Source organism: Felis catus, chromosome F2 (assembly GCF_018350175.1).
Source record: "Felis catus isolate Fca126 chromosome F2, F.catus_Fca126_mat1.0, whole genome shotgun sequence".
NCBI classification, from domain to species: Eukaryota; Metazoa; Chordata; class Mammalia; order Carnivora; family Felidae; genus Felis; species Felis catus.
Window position 1 is genome coordinate 71,385,561 of NC_058385.1, and position 24,207 is coordinate 71,409,767.

The window sequence follows — 24,207 nt, forward strand, 5'->3', positions numbered from 1 at the left end:
CCCTCGCTTCCTTCCTTCCTCTCTTCCCTTCCTCCTTCTTTCTCCTTTTTCTTTTCTTTCTCTTCCTCCCTTCCCTCTCCTCCTTCCTTCCTTTCTTCCTTCCCTCCTTTTTTCTCCCCCTCTTTTTCTTTTCTTTCTTTCTCTTTCTTTTTCTTTCTTTCTTTCTTTCTTTCTTTCTTTCTTTCTTTCTTTCTTTCTCTTCCTTCCTTCCTTCCTCCTCCCTCCTCACTTCCTTCCTTCCTTTCTTCCCTCCCTTCTTTCTCTCTCCCTTTCTTTCTTTCTTTTCCTTCCTCTCTTCCTTCCTTCCCTCCTCCCTCCTTTCCCTCCTCCCTCCCTCGCTTCCTTCCTTCCTCTCTTCCCTTCCTCCTTCTTTCTCCTTTTTCTTTTCTTTCTCTTCCTCCCTTCCCTCTCCTCCTTCCTTCCTTTCTTCCTTCCCTCCTTTTTTCTCCCCCTCTTTCTTTTTCTTTTCTTTCTTTCTCTTTCTTTCTTTCTTTCTTTCTTTCTTTCTTTCTTTCTTTCTTTCTTTCCTTCCTTCCTTCCTCCTCCCTCCTCACTTCCTTCCTTCCTTTCTTCCCTCCCTTCTTTCTCTCTCCCTTTCTTTCTTTCTTTTCCTTCCTCTCTTCCTTCCTTCCCTCCTCCCTCCTTTCCCTCCTCCCTCCCTCACTTCCTTCCTTCCTCTCTTCCCTCCCTTCTTTTTCTTTACTCTCTCTTTCTCTTCCTCACCTGTCTTCCTTCCTTCCTTTCTCCCTCCCTCCCTACTTCTTTCTCCTTTTTCTTTTCTCTTTCTCTTCCTCCCTTCCATGTCTTCCTTCCTTTCTTCCCTTCCTCCTTCATTATCCCTTTCTTCCTTCATTTTCTTTTTCCTTCCTTCCTTCCCTCCCTCTCTCCGTCTTCCTTCCTTCTTTCTCCCCTTCTTTCTTTCTTCCTTCCTTTCTCTTCCTTCCTTCCTTCCTTCCTTCCCTCCTTCCCTCTCTCCCTCCCTCCCTCCCTGTCCTCCTTCCTTCCCTCCTCCCTTCCCTCCTTCTTTCAATTAAAGACTTACTTCTCTTAGGCAAACAGCAGCTAACAAGATAGACAAGGACTACATCCTCATAAAGCTTATAGTAAAAGGCAGACTTTAATCCAATTTTTAAATTGTTTCTTGGTGATGTCTACTCTTTTACCTCCTTCTGTTTTTTCTATTCTTCACTGTTTCAAGGCTGAAGTAAAATACTGCCTGCTGAGATTGTATAGTGGAAGAAGCATGACCTACAGGATTAAAAAAAAAAACTGATTGAAATTCCAGCTGAACCACTTACAACCTGTTGGACCTTCAGCAATTTACTTAACCCACAAGAAGCTTTTTTCCTCCATGTGGCCAGATGGCCAGTGGTCCATTCACAAATGGATACATCCCCTTTTCCTTCTTCTTCATTTACTCACCTGTACTTTCTTAAATAAGCTACCCCAGGTTTGTTGGTGATTTTGCATGAAGTCATCTCTCTTCTTGGCATATACTCATTGACCTAATGACTCCAGTTCTTCATCTGCTGGAGTTAGTAAAATCTTGCTGAATAACAATATACGTACAGAAAAGGACACAACTCACAAATAATGCAGCTTAATGGATTTTCACAAACTGATCAAACTCATGTAACCAACAACCATATCACGAAACTGAATATTATCAACATCCCAGAAGCCCCTGTTCCCTTTTCTGGTCACCACAACCAAAAGATAAACTACTATCTTTACTTCTAACACCAATAAGAACACTGTGGGAACTCTTGTTTAGGGCTTCTTTTATTAAATTCCAGGTTTAAAAGACAAATTGGGGCTGCTGGGTGGCTCAGTTTGTTAAGTGTCCAACTTCAGCTCAGGTCATGATCTCATGGTTCATGAGTTTAAGCCCTGTGTCAGGCTCTGTGCTGACAGCTCGGAGCCTGGAGCCTGCTTCCGATTCTATGTCTCCTTCCCTATCTTCCCCTCCCCTGCTCACACTCTGTCTCTGTCTCTCTCTCTCTCTCAAAAATAAACATTAAAAATAAAAGATAAATCAATGCTCACTACAGTGTCACTCTTCATTCTCATTGCTGTATAATATTCTACTATGTAAATATGTCATAATTTGTTTATCCATCCCTCTGTAGATGAATATTTAGATCATTCCAGTTTGGGATGATGATAAATAATGCTGCTATAACATTCTTGTATGAGATTTTTTTGTTAACATGTATATACTTTTCTTTTGGATACCTAGGACTAGAATTACTGGGTCACAGGGTATGTAAATATTCAATGTTACTCCATACTACCAGTTTCCCAAAATGGTTGCAAAAATGTATACTCTTGCCAACAGTATATAGAGTCCCTATTGCTTCACATGTTCGGTAGCCATTGTTCCCATTGATTCTTATCATTGTTCCTAACAGTTAGTTAGGAATGTTGTCATTGTTCAACGTATTTTTGATATGTTCAATATCTTTTTCATTTAAACCATTTGGTAAACGTACAGTGATATTGTAATGTGATCTTGATTTTCATTTCCCTGATGACTATTGGAAGCGAGCGAACTTTCATAAGTTTATTGGTCATTTGGATATATTCTTTTTATAAAATTCCTATTCAGGTTTTTTGCTCATGTTTTACTGTTGTCTGTCTTTTACTTCTTGACCCTAGAAGTTCTTTATATATTCTGTAGTGTCTTTTTTAGCATATGTATGGCAAATTTCTCTCACTCTGTGGCTTGCCTTTGGTTTGAGTCTTTTGGTTCTCTTTTGAATATTGTTGCGGAAACAATGAAGTTGAATCATACTTCCACAATTTATCTGTGAGAATTCAGGTGAATTAATTAACCTCTCTGAAACTCAGTTTCCCAACTATAAAATGGGAATAATGACCCCCACCCAGCTTTTACCATATTTTTGTTGGCAAGAACAAATGAGATATTACATATGCAATCGCTTGAGAAATTATATGACGTCCAGGTCAAGAACTATAACTATGGTTTATAACTATTAGAAGTAACTTATATTACTATCAGTAGCAATTAATTTGTCACCAGAGAAAGAAGTAATTTATATGCTGGGTAGAAAAAGTAGGTTTGGTATAAATTATCTATGGAAGGTGATATCTTTAGTGCATATCCATGGGATAAAGAACTTTTAGTTATACATCCTACACAGGAAATAAATCTTGGAAGACTCAAGTAATGCTCCCAGATGTGAACCTCAGCATTCACATAATGAAGATTTTCAGAACCTGCCATTTAACACACCTTATTTCTTGTCTCTAAATTCCCTTGCTTTTCAGTGGATACACCCAACAAGGCAAAGGTCTTCCCCAAGAAAGTAGTGCCACTTCTCAGAAATCTGGGCCTATAACAGGATCTGTTTTCCATATATTCTGTTTCCTCCAACCAAAGGGAAACTGACTTTTGTTGAAAACTTAGTGATTTAAGGGTTGTAGGGGATGTAAGAAATGTGGAATAATAGAAAGTCAGATGCTGACAAGTTGAGATCATCTCATCCTACCTCCTAATTCTACACCTGGGGGAAAAGGTTTACAGAGATAAAGTTATTTATCTAAGGATGTACATGGGGTAAAACACAAAAGCCTAGAATTTTACTTTACGCACTGTGAGTTCTGCACGGCAGGGACTCGTGTCTGTTCTGTTCATTGTCATAGCATGTGGCACCCCAGGCAGAGTGCATTTCTAACAGCCTTCCTGCCACTTCCCAAACATGCAAAACTCATTCCTATCCTCAAAGACAACTAACTAAATAGAAGAGGCCGAGCACTTAAAAAAATTATAGAATATCATAAACAAATGATTGATTGTTTAGGGAGTACACACAGCTGGGAAAACTTGAGCAAATAATTAATTGTGGGATACTTCTCATGTTCCTCAGAGAATCCTTCCAAAACCACCCACACCCTAAAACAGAGTTAATCTGTGTTCTCATAGCAACATGTACTTAATTCTATTGTAGTTGCACGGACTGTATTACTTCATGTTATAGACAGCTATTCATGTACTTAAATCCACTGGACTGCACCTCATACAGACCTCGGTGCTTAGTGGATGATCTGTAAATATTTGCTTTATGAGTGACTCACTCGAACAACAAATAGTTAATGGTATACTACTCTAGTATCTCAACCTATTTTCCCAATGCTGTCATCAGGGGTGTTGAGATCCTTGAGATTAAGTAAATAGGTTGTCTGCAAAAGGGGGGGATACATATACACACACACACACAATTTTTTACCTATTTCTAGTAACTCATAAGTTACAACATAAAAAAAAAAACACAGACTATAAAAGACTATTTGATGAAGGGCAACAACCACCTCAACTCTGTTTTCATTTCCTCTCTCTATATTCATTCATCCATTCATTCATAAACTCATTCTTTCAATTAAAGAGCTATTCTTAGGTAAAGAGTGGCTATCAAAAGCAATTTTGTCCTTCAGGGGAGATTTACCAATATCTGCAGACGTTTTTGGTTTTTACAACTTGAAGAGGGAAGTTGCTATGGACACCTAGTGGGTAGAGGCCAGGGTGTTGCTAAACATGCAAAAAAACACAAGGACCCCACAGCAAAGACTTTTACAGCCCAAAATATCAGTAGTGCCAAGTTGAGAAACTCTGCTACGCATCTATCGTAGCTAAAATGTTGCCCATTGGCCTGTGTAACCCAGGAGAAACCTGAATTAATTTAATTGAGAGAAAGCATTGGTTTCATCCATGGGCAAGAAGTATGCAATTATGCATCTCTCCTCTAAACTTTGCAGTGAATGAACCAATCAGCCTTGTTCATTGGTGGACAATCACTGGCCATTCCAATCTAACTGAGAGGTTATCTTAAAAATTTGAATCATTCAGGTCATTCAATAATTAATTATTCTATGCCTTACAGCAGCCTAGCACCATATTGTATGAAGAAAGACAGTAAAAGAGGAACAATTCACATTGAATCACTACCCTATTTTTCAAAGCATCTTTATTATGTGACCTTTTTGCCATGTGACCTCTTTACTATGTGACGGCTTCCCTTGAAGGTAAAGAGGATAGGAATTATTGGCCCAATCTGACAAAGAAGAAGCTAAGGCACGGAAAAATATATAGAATCTCTATCTGACTAGCTCCTCATGTTAGTCTGTGAGGGCTGCTATAACAAAATACCATAGACTACGTGTCTTACATGCAACAGAAATATACTTCTCATAGTTCTGGAAGATGGGGAATCCAAGATCAAGGTGCTGGCAGATTTGTGACTGGTGAGGGTCCCTGCTTCCTGGTTCCATCTTTTCACTATGTCCCAATATGGCAGAAATGGTGAGGGAGCTTTCTGAGGTCTCTTTTCCAAGGGCACTAAGCCATTCACAGACTCATAGTCCACCCTCATGACTTCATCCATCTCCTAATGCCATCAAACTGAGGGTTAGGATTCCAACACAAGAATTCTGGGGAGACACATTCAGTCCATCACACCCTTCCTCAGACACCTCTTTGGTAAGACCACTTATCACAATCAGGATCAAGAAGCTCAGCTAACCCGATAATCCTAAAAGTTTCCCCCTACCTGGATGGAGTCAATGGTCCCATTAAGATTAAGTGCACCTCAGAGTAGTTGAACTAGTTTCTGCCTAAGCTATCTTAGAAAATGTTATCATTTAGAGGCACCTGGGTGGCTCAAGCATCCCACTCTTGATTTCGGCTCAGGTTCATGAGTTCAAGCCCTGTATTGGGCTGTCCGCTGAAAGTGGGGAGCCTACTTGGGATTCCGTCTCTCTCCTTCTCTCTCTGCCCCTCCCCCACTTGCTCTCTCTCTCAAAATAAACATTAAAAATAGAAAATGTTATCATTTTAAATAAATACATAAATACAAAAAACCCACAAAAATAAAAAAAAATATATGCACATTCTATTTCTCATTCTTGGACTTTAGGGGAAAAAAGTCAGATTTTATTTTTCTGAATTTACTGAAGAAATTTGGCTCCTAGAGGTTAGATGATTTGCCCGAGGTTACATGCAGTGTCCTGCCTGACTACATGACTAGGTCTTTTTCCATTTGTCTATTGCCATTTTTGTCCCAGAATTCTTTCCTCTTTTGAAATCATCACCACTACTCCCCCATCACCCTCCACCTTAATTCTCCCCAGGGGGGAGAAAAGCTGTTAAATGGAAGCACAAAACTCAGGGAAGAATGGCACCTCCAGGGATATTTTCATGACTCACTAAAATAACTGGGTGCATCCTCTGGGAAACAGAGTCAGAGTAAAAAACAAAACAAAACAAAACCAAAAAAACGTGGGAAGATCTTCTCCTTCCTCTGAATTGATGGTACGACATTCTCTGACTGACATTCTCAGATTCCCATGGGGAGATTAAAGCTCTCTGTCTTTCAAGTATGGATACTCTGAGCTGAAAGACATCTTTATCATTTCCAAGAAAATGGGGTCACTAAAACCAAGTTAACAGTCTTCACCATGAGGCACAACTGAGCCAAGATAATGTCCCCTACAAAGGAGGCCCGCAGATTCCAGGCCTGGCTGTGGTCAAGTGAACCAGACACATTGAATTCCAGTCACTGCCTCTGCTGGGGCATACCGTCCTTATTATAGTTCTAACCATTTTTATCAGCCTCAACTGGAATTTGATATATGAGACATGTATAATTTCACAATAAGTTTGTATTTTGTACTGAGTCACTTGCACTAACATATATTCCATAATGGGGTTTTTAGAATACAGAATACTAGCAAGTAGAGCCATGCCCACTGGTCCCAAGATAATTTCCGATACAGGAGCATGATTAAACTTGCATAGTTTGGAAGACAGTGTGTCATCAGTAACACTAATGTGCCTATGGAGCAAGGTGAATTTACTAATTCATATAATGTCAACAATAATTGACAGAGCTCTACAAAGTCATAATAGTACTAGAGAAGAAGAAGATGCAATCTCCCCCTTGTGAGACAACTAACCATTCACTGCCATTAAAGTTACCAATTCAACTACTTAATTTGTAAAGTCCTGTACATAAGAAATATAAAGAAGAATCTGAGAAGCAATCCCTATCCTCAAAGAGACACAGATACATTCCCAAATAATTGCATACCATGGTGATAATGCCACAGGAGTTGTCTGCACGATGTCCTGTATTGGCACAAATGTGGGAATGACCAATTCTGCATGGGGTCGAAAAACTGGGAGAAGAAATCCAACAAATGTTTGAGGCTGCTGTGACGACCAGTAAAATCAGCCTCAGTCCATTCAGATGGTCTTCTGAACCCAGACTCGATGACCAGTGGTTGATTCAGTGACCACAGAGACAAATAGAGTTCTCTAACTGCCAGCCCATTCTGATAGAAGATTGGTTTCATGGGGTAAGTTTCCTTTAGGGCTGTTGCATTCAGTTCTCTCCAGTCATTTCATAAACTGAGGTCAGGAAGCTAGTCCAGAAAGTGACTAAATCAAACTCTTAAGTCTTACAAAATTTTCACAAAGAGGAAAGATCATGCCATGTATGTGCTGAGCCAGATTTCATCTAAATGGAGACAATTACCGTAAGTATTACTACTCAGACTCTGCTCCTTCCAGCACAGCTGAGCAAGAGTTTTCTGGCATTTAGTCTTTTAACCCTAAATGAGCATTATTTCATCTAAATGATCAAGAATCAAATAAAATGATATGGCTTTAAACAGTACATCTTTGGTCTGTGCCCTTTCAGGACCAGTCAGTTAATACTCCCCAATATTCCATGATCCATCAATAAATAGAGCAGGTCTTAACATTAGGCACTGGGGAATCAATAATAAATGAGCCATGATCTCTGTCTTCATTTTATAGTCTAGGGAAGAGACAGATACCAAAACAGGCAATTAAAAATCTGATTCCAGGGGGCGCCCAGAAGGGAGCCCAGTAGAACACACAGACCCCGCACCCTCAGGCCTGGGTTTGGGGGAGCATGGGGCTCACTGAATTCCATCACCTCTGGGCCACAGGGCCAAGGAAGGTATTGGTGCAGGGACCCAGAAGGTCCTGACCTACGGCTGTGGGCAGAAACCCCTCCAGGAGCCTCCATGAACAGCTCCAGTCTTCAAGAGCTCCAATGGCCTCTGCTGGTGGCTGTGGGCTGTGGGCCCCCCATCTAGAAGCCTGGATGCATCATCCAGTGATAGTGATTCAGACTGGGATGAGGGAAGCCTTCTCTACCCACTCCTCCTCCATGACCACCTTGGCCCGGCTGTCTTCTCCACGTTTCTGGCCTGTGGGCATCACTGCCTGCTGCCTGGCCCAGAAGCATTTACCACCATCTAACAAACACACATTTTCTTTGCCCACAACCCCATTGCTCCTTGAACCTGGGACCTGGATGTCATTCGCTGCTGAGTCTTTGGCACCCTAGCAGGACCGGCACACAAGACAAGACCTCATGTCAGAAGGGAGGGAAGGATCTGGCATTCACCCCATCTCCAAGCTGGGACCTCAGCATCGGAGTAGAGCCCCTTAGTGGTGGGCATCAGTAGCTTCCATTCTATGCTGTCAAGTGCAAAGAAGCAGGTGCCATGGCTGTGACACTTGCCACAGTAGCCATGGAGGGTGGGGTGGGCTCCAGACTTTAACTGCCAAGGCAACACCAGGACACGTCGTGTGCGGCTAAAACCGACGGTGACAGTCTCCCAATGGCACAGAGTGGGAGCTCCCTACAGGCTTCTAGTCTCTGGGTAACACCCTTCTTCCTGTTTGTTCCTTCAGCTCTTCCTGCAGCAAATTCCAATCTGAACCCACCCCCCCCCCTTAAAAAATCTGATTCCAGAGTGTTAATGTGAGCTCATAAAGGGGACAAACTGCAGGTGCTGGACAGATAGGAGTTGGAGGGAAGACTTTCAGGTGAAAACAGCTAACCTTATTCTTGGAATAAAATGTAGGGGAGATCTAGGTAGAAAGGGGCCATCCCAAGAAAGGAAGTGGCAAAAACAGAGGGCTACAGTGGGAAAAAGCGGGGTGCAGTCAGGATCTTAAGGAAGTTCAGAATAGAGGGAGCACAGCAGGGAAGACAGAAAAGTTTCAGAGTGAAGAGTGGTAACACTAGTAATATGCCAGTCAGGTTACACGAACTCAGACTTATGTTGAAGGCAACAAAAACCCCAAAGGTTTTTAAGGGGGTAACAAATGTGTGTGTGTGTGTTTGAAGAGTGCCCCAAAAGCTGCTTGGAGAGTGGGTGAGAGTGAGTCAAGACTGAAGGTGGAAACCAGCCAAAAGCCACTTAGTGGTCCAGAGAGGAAATAACAGAATCCTGAAATTTTTTAAAATGGCAGAGAAACAGGGGTGCCGGGGTGATTCAATCGGTTCAGCGTCCAACTCTGGATTTCGGCTCAGGTCATGATCTCACTGTTCGTGAGTTCAAGCCCCACGTCAAGCTCCGTGCTGACAGTGCAGAGCCTGCTTGGGATTCTCTCTCTCCTCCTCTGTCCCTCCCCTACTCATTCTCTCTCTCTCTCTCTCTCTCTCTCTCTCTCTCTCTCTCTCTCCCCTGCCTTTTCTCTCTCTCACTTTCTCTTTCGAAATAAATAAATAAACATTAAAAAAAATTTTAAATGGCAGAGAAACATTAGTTTCTCTGAAGCTAGAAAAATCAGAGAAACATTAGTACACTGAAGAATCTCCAAGCACTTGGAAGGAAGGGTAGTTGGTGGGATGACAGAGCTGAGGAAAGAAAGGAATCAAGCATGATACCAACGTTCAGAGCCTGGAAGCTGGGTAGATCCCGGCCCTGTTTATTAAGAACAGGGATGCTTCTAAGAGGTGCACTAACTCTCCTGGGAAGACCATTTGGGGAAGCCCTGAGAGCATATGCAGAGGGGCTCCGCTGAGTGCAGGCTCCCAGCTGTCTGCCAGAGCGGCACAGACGTGAGGGAATCCGTCTTGAATCCCGGACTAGCCCAGATGGCATCTGAACACTCCAACCGGCCCAACCCACGTGGAGAGCCACCTCCTACCCAAGTGTGCCAGAAGTCAATAAAATGTTGTTTCAAGTCAAAATAATTTTAAAAAGAAGAGCAAGAATTCATTTTTAATAGTTTCTGTGTTTTTTTCAGGGGCGCCTGGGTGGCTCAGTCAGTCAAGCATCCGAGTTTGGCTCAGGTCACAATCTTGCAGTTCGTGTGTTCAAGCCCCGGGTCCGGCTCTGTGCTGACAGTGCAGAACCTGAAGCCTGCTTCGGATTCTGTGCCTCCCTCTCTCTCTCTGTCCCTCCCCTGCTTGTGCTCTGTCTCTCTCTCAAACACAAATAAATAAACTTTAAAAAAAAAAAGAGTCAATAAACTGCTGTTTCCAGTCAAAATAATTTTAAAAAAGAAAAGCAACACTTTGTTTTTAATAGTTTTTGTTTTTTCATGTCTGCAGCACCCATATGAAATAAGTGACAATTTGTGGCTTTCTACAACCAGAGTTTTGAACCTAACTTTTCACCTTATCTGAAATCACTTGGTTTAATATGTTCCTTCAATATGTACAAGGGAAGGAGTCAGACACAAAAGGCCCCATATGATATGACTCTGTTTATGTGAAATATCCAGAAAACATTAGCCCAAAGAAACAGGAAGCAGAAGGGTGGTTGCCAGGGGCTCAGGAGAGGAGACGACGGAGAGCCATTGCTTAATGGCTCCAGAGTTTTATTTCGGAGGGTGACAATATTTGCAACGACACAGAGATAGTGGCGATACAACAATGTGAATGTACTAAATACCCCCTGCATTGTTCCCTTTAAAATACTTAATTTTACATTAAATGGATTTCATCTCAATAAAAGCGAACAGGAAGTAAACAACCACACCAAGGACAGAGCTCGTGACTCAGCTGGGTTCAGATGCTCATTTAGGTGTGGAGGGTGTCTGACTTCTGGTCTTCCTCAACCGTTTCAGGACATGCTTCCTTTTGAGTAACAGAATGTTGGGTCTGGCAAAATCAATGCTACCATCAGAGAAATAGTTGAGCTTTCAGAATAAAGTAAATAGCATCACTCTTTTTAACGTTTAGTCTGCATGCTGTGGGATGTCTTTGATACGTTCCTGGTTTCTTGGCGGGGGGGCAGCCATGGACACGTGGGTGTTCCTGCCTTGTCTTCAAGGTTTACATTTTGTTCTCTTAAAGTCAGTCTTTCTGTCGGCTTGCAGGCCATTTAGCCAAAGCTAAAGCAGTTGTGGGTAGCACCGCACGGCCTCCCCTCCCGCAGCAACCTGCCCGGTGTCCCTCCAAGGACACGCTGCGTTTACGGGGTATCCATTTCAAAGATTGGCTAATTGCTTCACAGGCTGCAGAAAGTGCCCTCTCAAATCATAAAAGGGAAACACTCTGGCTTTTCCCAGGCCACAAAGCATGACCAAGTTGATTAGGACTCATAATTCACACTCCCGATCCCTGAGCTTGATCCTCCAAGAAACAGCTGCCCTATAAAAGCTGAGACAAAGCATGTATATCACGCTGTTCAGGCTGCTGTAGTCCCAGCTTTGCTTCCACAATAAATGGCCACTGCCATGTCTGGGCCAGGGCTGCGCTGGAAATGAAACAATAAGAGTGGAAAATCGCCTTTATTTATTGAGCTCACCTACCCTTAACATCAAATCAACACCCAGCCTACACAGCTCACAGAATCCAAAGAGCTTACGATGGAAAACAGCACAGTGGGCAGGGGATCCTTTCCCCAGGATGACACTACCCCCCCAATGACGGCTGGAGGGTCTCAGAACGACCACGAGAGTTCCTCTGCCCTGAAACGGCGCTCCGTGACATGGAATGTCATGGAAAGCAAGCATCATGATGAAAGTTACACAAAGGAAGCTTCTACAACCATCCACGTCAAAATGAGAGGTGCCGTGCGAGAGAACATGGTTCCTAACAGGACAAAGTCACATTCCATGGGAAAACCAGGTGGGTGAACGCTGCTCTGGAGAAGATGAGGCCCATCTTGGATCCTATGTGCGGCACCAAGTCATTCTCTTTCTGACAAGAGGCTCTAAATTGATGCTCTGTATCATAGGGTTGGGTGCACACGCTTTGGAATCCCCCAGAAGCGGCTCTGAATCATAGCTCCGCTGCCTCATTCATTCAATCATCCAACAAGTATGTCCAAGTAGCCATCCTGTGCTTGAATATAACACGGTGGGCAAAATAGAGTCCTCAAGTTCCTCGCTGAGGGGTCATCGAGCAAGAAAGCTGGCATTATACAGAGCTGAGCAGTGCTGTGATCACAAAAAAGGAAAATGACATGAGGGGGGACAGGGAAGAATTCCTAGAGTAAGTGACATCTGATTTGAGGACTGACGGCCAAGTAAATTGACAAACTGAAATACTGCGTGCATGTACAAAAGGGATTAGAAAGAGTAGATTTAAAGATACAGAAGGGAGAGTATACTGGGAGATCAGAGAAAAAAGAAATGGGTCTAGAGAGATAGCATAATGAGAGACAGTCCTAATAGGAAGAAGGCAAAGAAAAGATCGTTACACATTTTACAGAGCAAAATGACACAGGAACAGGAATTTTAGGAGGATGTTACTAATTGGGTAACTTTGGACGAAAGAATCCCTCTGGGCCTCAGTTTTTAACATGGATAATACTAGCTAACTTGCTGTGCAAATTAAATGATAAAATGTAGACAAAATGCTGAATGCCTGAAACCTAGTAACTAACTACTCAGCGGGAACCACAACCAAATATCCATCATCTCAAATTTGATAGAACGTTTGACCTTCCCTTCCTAAACATGTTCAAATGTTTTCTGAAACGTTTTCTACAAATTCAGGTACAAACTAGTTAATTCAGCATGTCACCTTGTAGGGAGTCTGAGAAGTTCATTTGTTCAATCCATTAATCAACATTTACTTACTGAGCATCTTTTTCTGTGCCTGCCACTGGGGAGGCCAAGTACTGACTCGATAGTGGTTCAGCTGGAAGAAATACTTGCTCAAGTCAAATATTCAGCAAATTACTGTGGTTCGCTGTGGTTTGCGGTTTGTGGCAGGGACTACCACTTGCCACCAAGTATCTATTCCCCCCTTTTTCTTCATAAAAAGAATTCTTATTTTTAGTGCTGATGATGTTCTGTTTGACGATCTGGGTATTGTTTACATAGATGGACTTTGAGAAAATTCATCAGGGTATACACTTATATGTAATCACCAATGAAAGTTAAATTTTAAAAACCTTCAATTTGTGTCTGGCATATTTTTGCCTGGCTAAAAAAAAAAAATATTGCTTCTAGGACTCCCTTGCAGCTAGGGACATAACATGACTGATTTCTGGCCAATGATGTATAAACAGAGATGCTGAGTGCTACTTTCAGTGAGTCTTTTTCAAAGGGATATGGCACAACCTTTGTCAATTCTCTCCTCGATCTGACCCAGAAACACACATGATGCAGAGGCTGTGTCCGATCCTGAGAACAAGAGCCACATCCTAGGGATATCTGAGAGGTTAGCTGGAAGCCTTCTCCCTGCTTGACAACTTTTCACAAACCAGTCTTTATGTCTTGCCTTAGTTTACATGAGAAGAAGGGGGAAGAATGATCTCACATGAAACACCGTTGTCCTGGATTTTTCTGTTAATTCAGCTGAAATTAATTTTAATTAATACAGTGTTCAAGGTGGAATTCAGTTCAGTCCTTGCTTTCACACTAGGAACACCCACATGACAGAACAAATAAGGAGTTGCCTAAAAAAGCAATAGCAATTGCAAAACGCTGTGAATCTTAAAGGTCTGGCTTCACTTTTTACTGTTTAATTGCAACTCTACATTCTCCCATATGTAATATGGAGATTTAAAGTCTACTATGTTTCTGTTAGAGTTCTTTCCTGGCAACAACCCAGTCTAAATCTGGTTAACTTAAACAAAGAGGGAATTTATTGGAATGTTGTCAAAGATCTCTCCAAGTAAATTGATAGGCCTGTGTCCAGACTTAGGAAATAAGGCAAAAATCAGAATGGGATCAAGGCAACGAGAAAACATTCTCCCATCTCATAATGCCACACCTGGAATGAAGGATTTCAGCCATTTTTCCTTGCCCCGAGTCTACCCAATGCAACATGCCAAGTGGTGGGAGAAAGTCTGATCGACTAAGTGGAGATCACAAGCCTTTGGCTTCTTTGAAGCAGTGAAAGAAAAAGTCTGGAAGAAAGAGAGTGCACCAACCCCCAGTGGCCTCCAGTTCTCTATTAGGAGGGCAGCGGACATTGATTTATAGTCCCATTGAGAATGTACAAAACAGAGGCTAGTTAGGTCCCTCAAATTAATGGATGCTGGACAGTCATAAATCAACAAATGTCCACTCTTTCTACCTCACAAGGTTGTTGAGACTGGAATAAATTAGAGACAAATGCTCTTAAAACCTAAACCTACTACACAAATACTTATGGCTATCTTGTTAAAATTACTGTTGTTGTTGTTTTTAATATCAAAATTTATGAAAAAATAAAGTAACTGTAACAGCATGGTCATTTGAAATTTCGAAGATAGCTTCTTCCTTCACCGAAGAAACTACTTCATTAAGTATTGGGCACTAAATTAATAGAATGTCTCAAATTAATAGCAGGGAATGTGTGCAGACAATGTTCACATTAACTAGTAAGTAAGAAACAAGTCTCCCTTTTCACACAGGTTTGCAAGGTCACGTCTCAGATGTGTTTCGGAGAAGAGCATGGATGACGGGGAAATACATATTTCTAGATGGAAGTCATTGCCTGGAATGGGACTCTTAGCAGTGGTCTGGATGCATGAGTGGCTTCAAAGGCTTATGAAACCCTGAAATTGCATGTAAACATTTGGCTTATTTTATGTAAAAGTAATAGATGGATACATATTTCTCAGGGCTATGGGGATACCTGTTATGAGTTGTTAAAGGGCATATGACCCCCCCCCCCCAAACACTAAGAACCATTATTTTTAATGCTATGTGTCATTCCCATGTATGGAACCAGCGACATCTGGGTTCAAATCCTGGGTACCCATCCACATTGTCAATCAGAGTAGGAACTCCTAAACCATTCCCATTCTTTAGAAATTTAGGGTCACACACAAGAGATAAGCGTGGGGATATTAATTAAAATATCTTAGGGGCGCCTGGGTGGCTCAGTCAGTTAAGTACCCGACTTCGGCTCAGGTCATGACCTCATGGCTCGTGAGTTCGAGCCCCGCATTGGGCTCTGTGCTAACAGCTCAAAGCCTGGAACCTGCTTCAGATTCTGTGTCTCTCCTTCTCTCTGCCCTTCCCCTGCTCGTGCTCTGTCTCTGTCTCTCTCAAAAATAAATAAACATTAAAAAAAATCGTTTTAAGTATCTTAGACTACTAATAACACAAAAATAAAACCAAGGTTAGCTTACATGATATGGAAAGAATTCCTGAAGCTCATGGGAACAAAAATCCAGAGACAAGGCAGGTTGCAGAGATAGCATAATACAATGGCTCCAGCTGTACTTCTCCACGGTTCTCTTTATTTTCCCTCCCCTGTGAGCAGACCTCTTTAGGCTAACATTTGCTCTGATTACAGAACGGGTGCAGATGTTCCAAACTGAGCGCACACAAATAACATCCATGAGAGTAGGTATGGTTCCTAGTTCACCTTCCTCTTCCCTCCAGGGTACTCTGCACAATCGGGTGTTCAGTAAATATCTCCTAGATAACAGTGACGGGATAAAGGCATGAAATATTTAAATAATAATACATGACAGCTATAATTAAATGAGCTTTTGAGACACGAAGAAAATTATCAACTGCAAAAGGTACTAAAATTCAAAAGTTTCTAAAGAACATCATGCTTCAAATAGATACAGGGGGGCAGAAATAGCTTTCCAGGCATACAATTGGCATTTTATTTAAAGCAAATGAATTCATAAATGAAAAAAAGATACTAGATTTCAGGGGAACTTTCCATCCACTCCAAGTGGTTTCATATTTTAAGTTGCAACACTATGAAGTTATTAAGACGCTGAAAGTTTCCATGGAAGCTTGTATCCTACAGAATCTCAAGTTACTTCATACAATATTGATTATGAGTACCTAAAATAGTAGGATTAATATCTATGATTAGGAAATTAATATCTATGATGAGGAAAAATTACATTTTTTTACACAATAAAAACATCCTATTTTTTTGTTCTCCACTATTTTTATAGCTCACTTACACATTCAGTGAGAACTTTCCATATGTCCAGGGACCTGTGCTAGGTACTTTCAAATGACTTTTTTTTACCTTTCATAGTAAGGTTCGTATTATTATTCTGACTTGTACAATGTACTGAAACGGGAAACCCAGTGAGGGTAGATGACTTGGCTAAAATAGCCAACGAATAAGTGTCAAAGCAGGAATTATAATACATGTCTGTCTGAGCTCATCTTAAGTGTTTACATTCCATTTACAAGCCAAACTACTTTTAAATATACTAAACGTAACAATATAAAGTAGAACAAATGATACAATGATTAAAAATTACTTCAGGCTAATTATGTGGGTAGATCCACTTGCGATTCATTTTTTTTGAGAGAGAGAGGGAGAGAGAAAGACAGAGAGAGGGAGGGAGAAAGAGACAGAGGGCACAAGAGAGGAGCAGAGTGAGAGAGAAAGAGAAGCTTAAGCAGGCTCCATGCTCAGTGCAGACCCCAATGCAGGGCTCGACCTCATGGCCCTGGGATCATGACCTGAGCCGAAATCAAGAGTCTGAGGTTTAACTGACTGAGCCACCCAGGGGCCCCAACCTTCTATACTTAATACCCTTTTTGTAGTCAGATTCTGGATAATATACAAATATAAAAGGAATAGAATTACTTTCTTGGAGACTACTGAAGTTTCAGATTTTCCTCTCTTGATCGAAACGACATGGAATACCAGGAAGCACATCGTGGTGCAAGAAGGAACTCACGTCCAATCTTGGATTCTGAACAAATTCTATAATATTTGAGCCAATGTTTTCATATCTATAAAACAGAGGTTTTAACCATCACTATTGAGGATTGTTGTGGGATAGAGTGAGATGGGATTACAGTGCCTTTATGGACACATAGGTGCCTAAGAATTATTACCTCTCCTGCCTTTACTCAACTAGACCTCCGATATTTCAAGCTACAGAGAAGGCAAAGATGAAAGCTGACTTTGTCAGGCTCATAACTATTATATTATCCTGTTGAAGATCCTAGTTATTCATTTAGATATTGCTTCGATGGGATATTCTGGAAATGACATAATTAATATCGTAGAGGTGGTTCATTTTTTAAACCACCTACACTGGGGCTTGTCTCTTGGGCTGTGTTGTGGACTTCTGACTTTGTAACTAGGCAGAAGTCATTTTGTTTCAAATGAGTGAAAACCCAATTTAAAAAATTTTTTTTCAACGTTTATTTATTTTTGGGACAGAGAGAGACAGAGCATGAACGGGGGAGGGGTAGAGAGAGAGGGAGACGCAGAATCGGAAACAGGCTCCAGGCTCCGAGCCATCAGCCCAGAGCCTGACGCGGGGCTCGAACTCCCGGACCGCGAGATCTGACCTGGCTGAAGTCGGACTGCTTAACCGACTGCGCCACCCAGGCGCCCCTGAAAACCCAATTTAAATGGACTTAAAAGATACAGGAGATTTTCTATTTTCACATAATCAAAAGTCCAGAAATAAGGTAGATCTGGGACTGGTTTCATTGCCAGGGTTAGCAGTGTCATCAAGGACCTGTGTGTGCGTGTACCCACGCCTGTGTGCACGCACGTGCATATCCATTAGTCTTCTCTCACATCTTTGGGTTCAGCTTCATCCAAATGCAGATCAACCCCACGACGAAGCACCTGGAGAAGCTCCAAGGTTCATATTCAAATACCATGCCTTTCAGAAGAAGAATTTACTCTTTCAATAGCTGAATGAGAGCAATAAGCAAGATTCTTTCCCAGATGCCTTTATAAATCCTCTTCTTTCATCTAATTGGCTTTAATCGAGTCAATGTATGCTCAACTGGGATCCAAATCCTGTGCTGACAATCCCGAGAGCTTTGGTCTATATCACCTACACTGATCACTCTGCCAAGAACAGCGAATTACTCCAAATGGCTTAGACCAGTCGGAACTCCCCCATGGATCCTGGGTGGATTTAACTTCTCCAATGTAAATGAATGGCTTAGACCAGTCGGAGCTTCCCTATGGATCCTGGGTGGATTTAACTTCTTCAGCGTAAACAAATGGCTTAGACCAGTTGCAACTTCCCCACAGATTTTGGGTTGATTTAACTTCTCCAATGGTAAACGGACAAATTGAGAAATGTATAGATCTGAGTATCATCAAGACAGGGGAACTGGTAATTCTAAATAGACAAAAAAAATATTTCACTTCAGTAGTCAGCTCCCAGAGTAAATATATGGATATAGATCTGGATATGGACATGAGTGTGCATATAGACATGAACATACATAAAACATTTTATCTAATTACAAAAATGTATGCAAGATTAAGTTTGGAATCTACAAAAAAATATTTATCAACAAAATGACCTAGAATCCTATAATTTAGACATAACTACTCTTACTATTTTGGTATATATATTACACACGTAATTTTCACATACAGTCTTAGTGTGTATAGAATGTTATTATTTTGTTTAAATTGAAATCACAACATATATTTTGTCTCTATCCTGCTTCTTTTACTTATCAATATATAATGAGCATTTTCATATGCCTGGAATGTAAATCTTTGGTATATGTTCTTATTTTTATTGTTGTTCTAAAACTAAGGTTCAAAGACTATGCAATAGTGCATACTATGGGTATATTACACTTTGTTTAAGCAAGATGTTTATTTATTTTTGAGAAAGAGAGCATGTGTGTGCAAGTGGGAGAGGGGCAGAGAGAGAGGGAGAGAGAGAGAGTGAGAGAGAGAGAGTGAGAGAGAGAGAGAGAGAGAGAGAATCCCAAGCAGGCTCCGCACCATCAGTGCAGAGCCCCACACGGAGCTCAAACTCACAAACCGTGAGATCACGGCCTGGGCCAAAATCAAGATTCAAACGCTTAACCCGCTGAGCTGCCCAAGTACCCCAAGATGTCCTCCATTCTGATGTCAGTCTACTTCAAATAACTCCTCATTCCCTTTATCTCTCCACAAATAGGATCCACTACTCACTGCCCATCCTATTTACCATAAACTCCAACGAATGAATGCTCTAAGCCCAAGGGCAGAGAGGGGAAGTGAAGAGAGGAGAGAGATCCAGTGGGTGAAAGGGACTGCATGACCAAGTTGATGGGTGGTGCAGATGAGAGAGTCCAATGAGCAAAGATGTTTCTCTTTTGACAAGGATGGGGAGCATTGTAGGTTGAATTATGCCCCCACTGAATTGCACATGTTAAAGTCCTAATCCTCTGGCACCTCAAAATGCAACCTCATTTGGTAATAAGGTCATCACAGGTATAATCAGCTAAGATGAGGTCATACTAGAGTAGGGGAGGCCTCTAATCCAATAGAACTAGTGTCCTTATAAAAAGGAAATTTGAACACAGACCTGTAGCAGGGAGAGAAGCACTATGTGAAGGTCAGGGTGATATGGCCACACACCATGAAACCACCAGAAGCTGGGGGAGAAGACCCGCAGCCGATCCTCCGCTCGCACCTCCAGAGGGATCAGGGGCCTGCCCACACCTGATCTTGGATGTCTATCAGGGACAGTGAGACAATAAAATCCCATTGTTTCAACCACTTGGTTTGGGGTAATTTGTTACAGCAGCTGCAGAAAACTGATATAGGTGCATGACTAGTAAAGGTGATGATTTGGGTGGAAGCTGAATAGACCAGAGGGACCAATCCCAAGTCCCTGGGACCTATGATCTGGTGTGGGTTGAAATACACAACTCAAACCAGAAGTGAATGAATATTTATTTTTTACCTTCTTCTGGTATTGGCGACTCATGGAGAGTAAAATTTGTTCATTGACGTTACCACTCCTCCTCTCTACTACTGAGTGTTGATGTCTAGTTGTTGCTATAACTCCAAGCCTAAATATTCTGGGTTCTAGCATTCTGTGCCTCTATCTTCAGGGACCAAGCAACTCAAGTTAAAGCTCCAAAATGGTCACCTCCAGGAGAGAATTTAGGAATAAATTCTCACTGCCAGTCAAATTTAGGAATAAAGTGAGCCAGGAGTTACAGAAAGGATATGATTTTCTTTGATTTTTTTCCCTCTTATCATCAATTCCCTCCTGGGTGCTCTTACTGCACAATCTACAAAGTGCTTTCACATACAAAGACTCACCTGTTTCTCCCAACAACACAGAATAGTAAAACAGAGGCTGTTCCCATTACACAGATGAGAGAACTGAGGCCCATGGAGATTACATGACTTTCCAAGGGGAACTGAAACATCCCTACATCAGAATGTTTTTTCGTCATGAGAGAAATGTCGCAGTGCATGAAGATAAAAGTCTCATTCTGCCCATTCTCTTTAAGACAGGGATATTTGATTCATGCTTATATGCTCCAAGGGCCTCAGCCAGACTTGGGGTGTGGTCCACATTTAAGATCTTGATTCCTGCTATGGCCTTTTGGCTTCTTGACCCTCCTATTAACTTACCAAGCTTGAGTCATAATTCCAGATGGTCTTACAGGGAATCTTTGACTCAGGAGAGCTCATAAAAGCTCTTCTGGGAAATTAGACACTAATGTCAGAGTTTCACACAATTGAGGTACTTTACAGGATCCCAGATCAATACCACCAAAACATTCCTTCTCCATTGCCTCCTGACTAAAGGCCCTAGAATAAAAAGATATATATATATATATATATATATATATATATATATATATATATATATATATATATATATATATATTTTTTTTTTTTAATATTGAGGTATGGTAATTTTCACATCTCCACTTGTCTTTGCCAAACAGGGTCAGGAAATCAGCCCAAAATGTAGGGTTATGGCGTGTTTTCTTACACTCATAAAATGTTAGTACTGGAAGTGATCTAAGAGATATTCTGGTTCAACACTGTCTCAACTAAGAACACTGAGACCCTTAGACAGGAATCAATTTGGCCAGTGCCATAAAAGGAATTGATAGTAGGGCTCATAGTAAAATTTAGGGCTCCTAACTCCTAATTCAACGTTCTTTCCAGTATGCTAGCTATATTCATTGACTCAATTACTTCTAATCCATGATTACTGACCTTCAACTTCCATGTCATGGATCAAAGCTGTGACCAAGGTGAAGTGTGATTTTTCGAGCTTCACACTGACCCCATGTCCCACTCCCTGTTGTCTGCAGTGGTACCCACTTCTTCAACATCAATTATTAAATTCTTGATTTTTTTACACAACAGACTTTTATTTATAAGCTATAGCTCTCTGAGCTTCTTATTGTCAACAAGTGGTCTTGTACATCGTCATCACCTCTGAAACTATAAAGGTCAGGGCACAGTAGGGTAAGGAGATATCTGCAGAATTAAGGAAATACAATTTGGTAGAAATAATCATATAAAAAATGAGAGTTGGAGTTTAAAGGAAGGGGTGACTCAATGTTCTAGAGAGGAGGATATAGGGATAGGGATTTGGGGATAGGGATAAGGTTCACAATGGAGGTGACACTGTGACGTTGAGCCCTAGAAACTGGAAAGGAGTTTGTTAGCTGTATAGACCAAACGGGCATTCCAGACAGGGGAAACAGCACAAGGTGTTAACAGTGAAGGATCACCTGGAACAGAGTTCCTAATGTCCACGGAGGGGAGCAGGAGAGGCACACAGCTAACATGTTGGAATGGAGCCAGGCAGTCAGGGGCCTTAAAGGCCATGGTAATAAGGCATAAGGAGGGTGGGCTTTGCACAGAAGATGCGAGGGAGCCAGTTTAAACAGGACTGTGACGGGTTACATGTGTGTGTTGAAAAGATCACTGTGACACTACTAAAGAAGATGGCTCAGAGGTAGCAAGAGTAGGGGCAGGAAGACCACTGCAAACATTTCGATATTCCTGACAATTGATGATGGAAGTTTCAACTAGGACAGTGGGCTTGGAGGCAAATTAGAGTTTAGAAGACATCAGAAGATAGGACTAAATGGTACACTGGATATTGGTGATGAGAGGGGAGCAATGCTGAAAGTGCCTGGAGACTCTAATTAGGAGACTGTCACATGGTCATGACACTGTACTCTCCAAGAGAAAATTTTTAACTCTTTAGATTCAGTGGGTTTTTTAAGAATCTGAAACTCTGAAGCTGTGCCTTTTTCTACTCAGAAAAACGTACATGTGTACATATACAGGCAAATTTTCATGTAATTTCAAATGCTTTATGAGCTCCCTGAAACCCATAAATGAATGGGACTCCAGATTATGAGCCCTTGGTTTATAAGAGGAATTTAAATACAAAAGCACCTGTGAAGTCTGAGTTGTCAATTACTAATGTCCTAGAATTAAGCTGTCAGCTTCTGATACTGCTGGTTGGATATCTGTACCCTCATGTAGAAAATAGGGTAAGACTGAAAACCCTTGGCACGTGGCGCCCATGGGGTGGGAAGTGTGGTCACAGAGTAGAAATAAAGCAAGAAGGGAGGTCAGAAAGATGCTCATCAGCACACCCTACATTTTTCTGAATCAGCACAAAATCTCGGTCCTGAACGAACTAACTACATCCCATAACTCTACCATCCTCCCATCTTGGAGACTCTTAGCCCTCACAATAACCCTACGATGTTAGGAGGGAAGACTAGTAGGTCTGTGCCACAAGATTTGAAGGGATCAAAGCTCAGAGAGCTGGAGTGACTTTCTTTCCCAAGGTCACATATTCTAAGTGGCAGAGAAAAAGACCAACTCTATTCCCTTCCCCTTCAGGGCTGTTCCCTTTAAAGACAAGTTGGCCTGAGACATCAAGAACAAAGGTCTGCTTCTCGTCTGGATACCGGTCCAGGTTTTTCCACCTCACACTGATGATGTCGTCCAGTGTTGTTTTCTGGGACTCTGCACGCAGGAGGCAGTGAGGAGACCATGGGTTAGAGCCCTTAAGTTCATTGTCTTCAGCTTTAGACAGACTTGGGTCTAAAGACTTGGGTCTTTTAGACAGACTTGGGAGGGGCAAATGCCAACTCCGCCACATACATCTCTGTGAGGATGACCAAACTATGTAACCTCATTGGCCTTCAGTCTCCTCATCTTTAAAACAGAGACAGGAATACGTATCTCCAAAACTGCCCGGCTCAAATGAGACATGATAAGTGGAAATGCCCTCTGTAAGTGCCGACTCTTCTTCTGAGAGCTTCGACAGACACAGTAATTCCTCTGAGATCATAAATCTCGACTGCAGGCTCCTGCCACCAATCCTTTCCTCTCATATCACTCACTGGGGGCAACCAGCCTGCCAGAATGGTCCACTGGCTGACCTGCCTGGAGCACACAACTCTCTTGTCTCCATCACCAGAACAACATGTTCCAAGAATATCTGACACCTGCATACTTGAAGGGCGAGTCTTCACAGACTTAATGCAGATCTGTTCTTAAACACACTCAGGAATAGAGAACAATAAGAATGCCAGTGTGGCACATTCCTGATGAAGAGAGTTGTTACAGAGTCTGTGTCATGAAACATTCCAGCTATGTTTACTGGCTTTATAATAGCTTAAACCTATTCACATACTTAGAGGGCCACTTGCAACATGTGAAGGCCAACCACCTATAAGAAATGGAAACTTACAATATATTGAGTCTTATTCCAAGAAACAACCTAGCTGATGAGAAAATGGCTGAGACTTATTTATTTTTTCATTGAAGCAGTTAATGGCAACAGTAGGAGTTAATCTTGCCACAATATAGGGCAGTGTTTTTTCCCTACAGCATTTACTGCAGAAAAAAAAAGGGAAAACCCAAAACCCGTAGTATTTGAGGTATGATGCCCATCACTTGCTAAATGTGTGACTTGAGGTAGACCAGTTAACCTCTCTGAGCTTCTGGTTCCTTATTTCTCAGTTGGGAATACAATGCAGGCTCGTCACCCTCACAACCTCCTTAAGAAGACTATGAACACCCATATTCTGTCGAGGGATTATTATCCCCTTTGTTGGCTTCCTTCTTCCATCCCACTGCTTCTCATCACAACTCAGGATTCAGTATGCCAAGGACATAACACTACGGCTGCCTTCCATTCTGAATTCTGTTGTTCTTCGTTGTTTACATTAAACGATGGGGTGTGCATGCAGTCCAGTTCCTCAGACTGGACGGA

General features: G+C 41.8%; 3 long non-coding RNA genes across 3 annotated transcripts in view; all 3 read right to left on the reverse strand.

Annotated features, from left to right (window-relative positions):
• LOC102900151 overlaps positions 1–24,207 on the reverse strand; it is a 201,275-nt gene that overhangs the window by 120,330 nt on the left and 56,738 nt on the right. The window lies entirely within an intron of this gene.
• On the reverse strand, positions 1,180–8,758 carry LOC123383015. Its single transcript, XR_006592194.1, has 2 exons — positions 7,107–8,758; positions 1,180–1,248 (listed from the first exon to the last, which is right to left on the reverse strand). It is a non-coding gene; the product is annotated as an uncharacterized LOC123383015 (long non-coding RNA).
• LOC123383016 lies at positions 11,569–16,609 on the reverse strand. Its single transcript, XR_006592195.1, has 2 exons — positions 15,367–16,609; positions 11,569–12,232 (listed from the first exon to the last, which is right to left on the reverse strand). It is a non-coding gene; the product is annotated as an uncharacterized LOC123383016 (long non-coding RNA).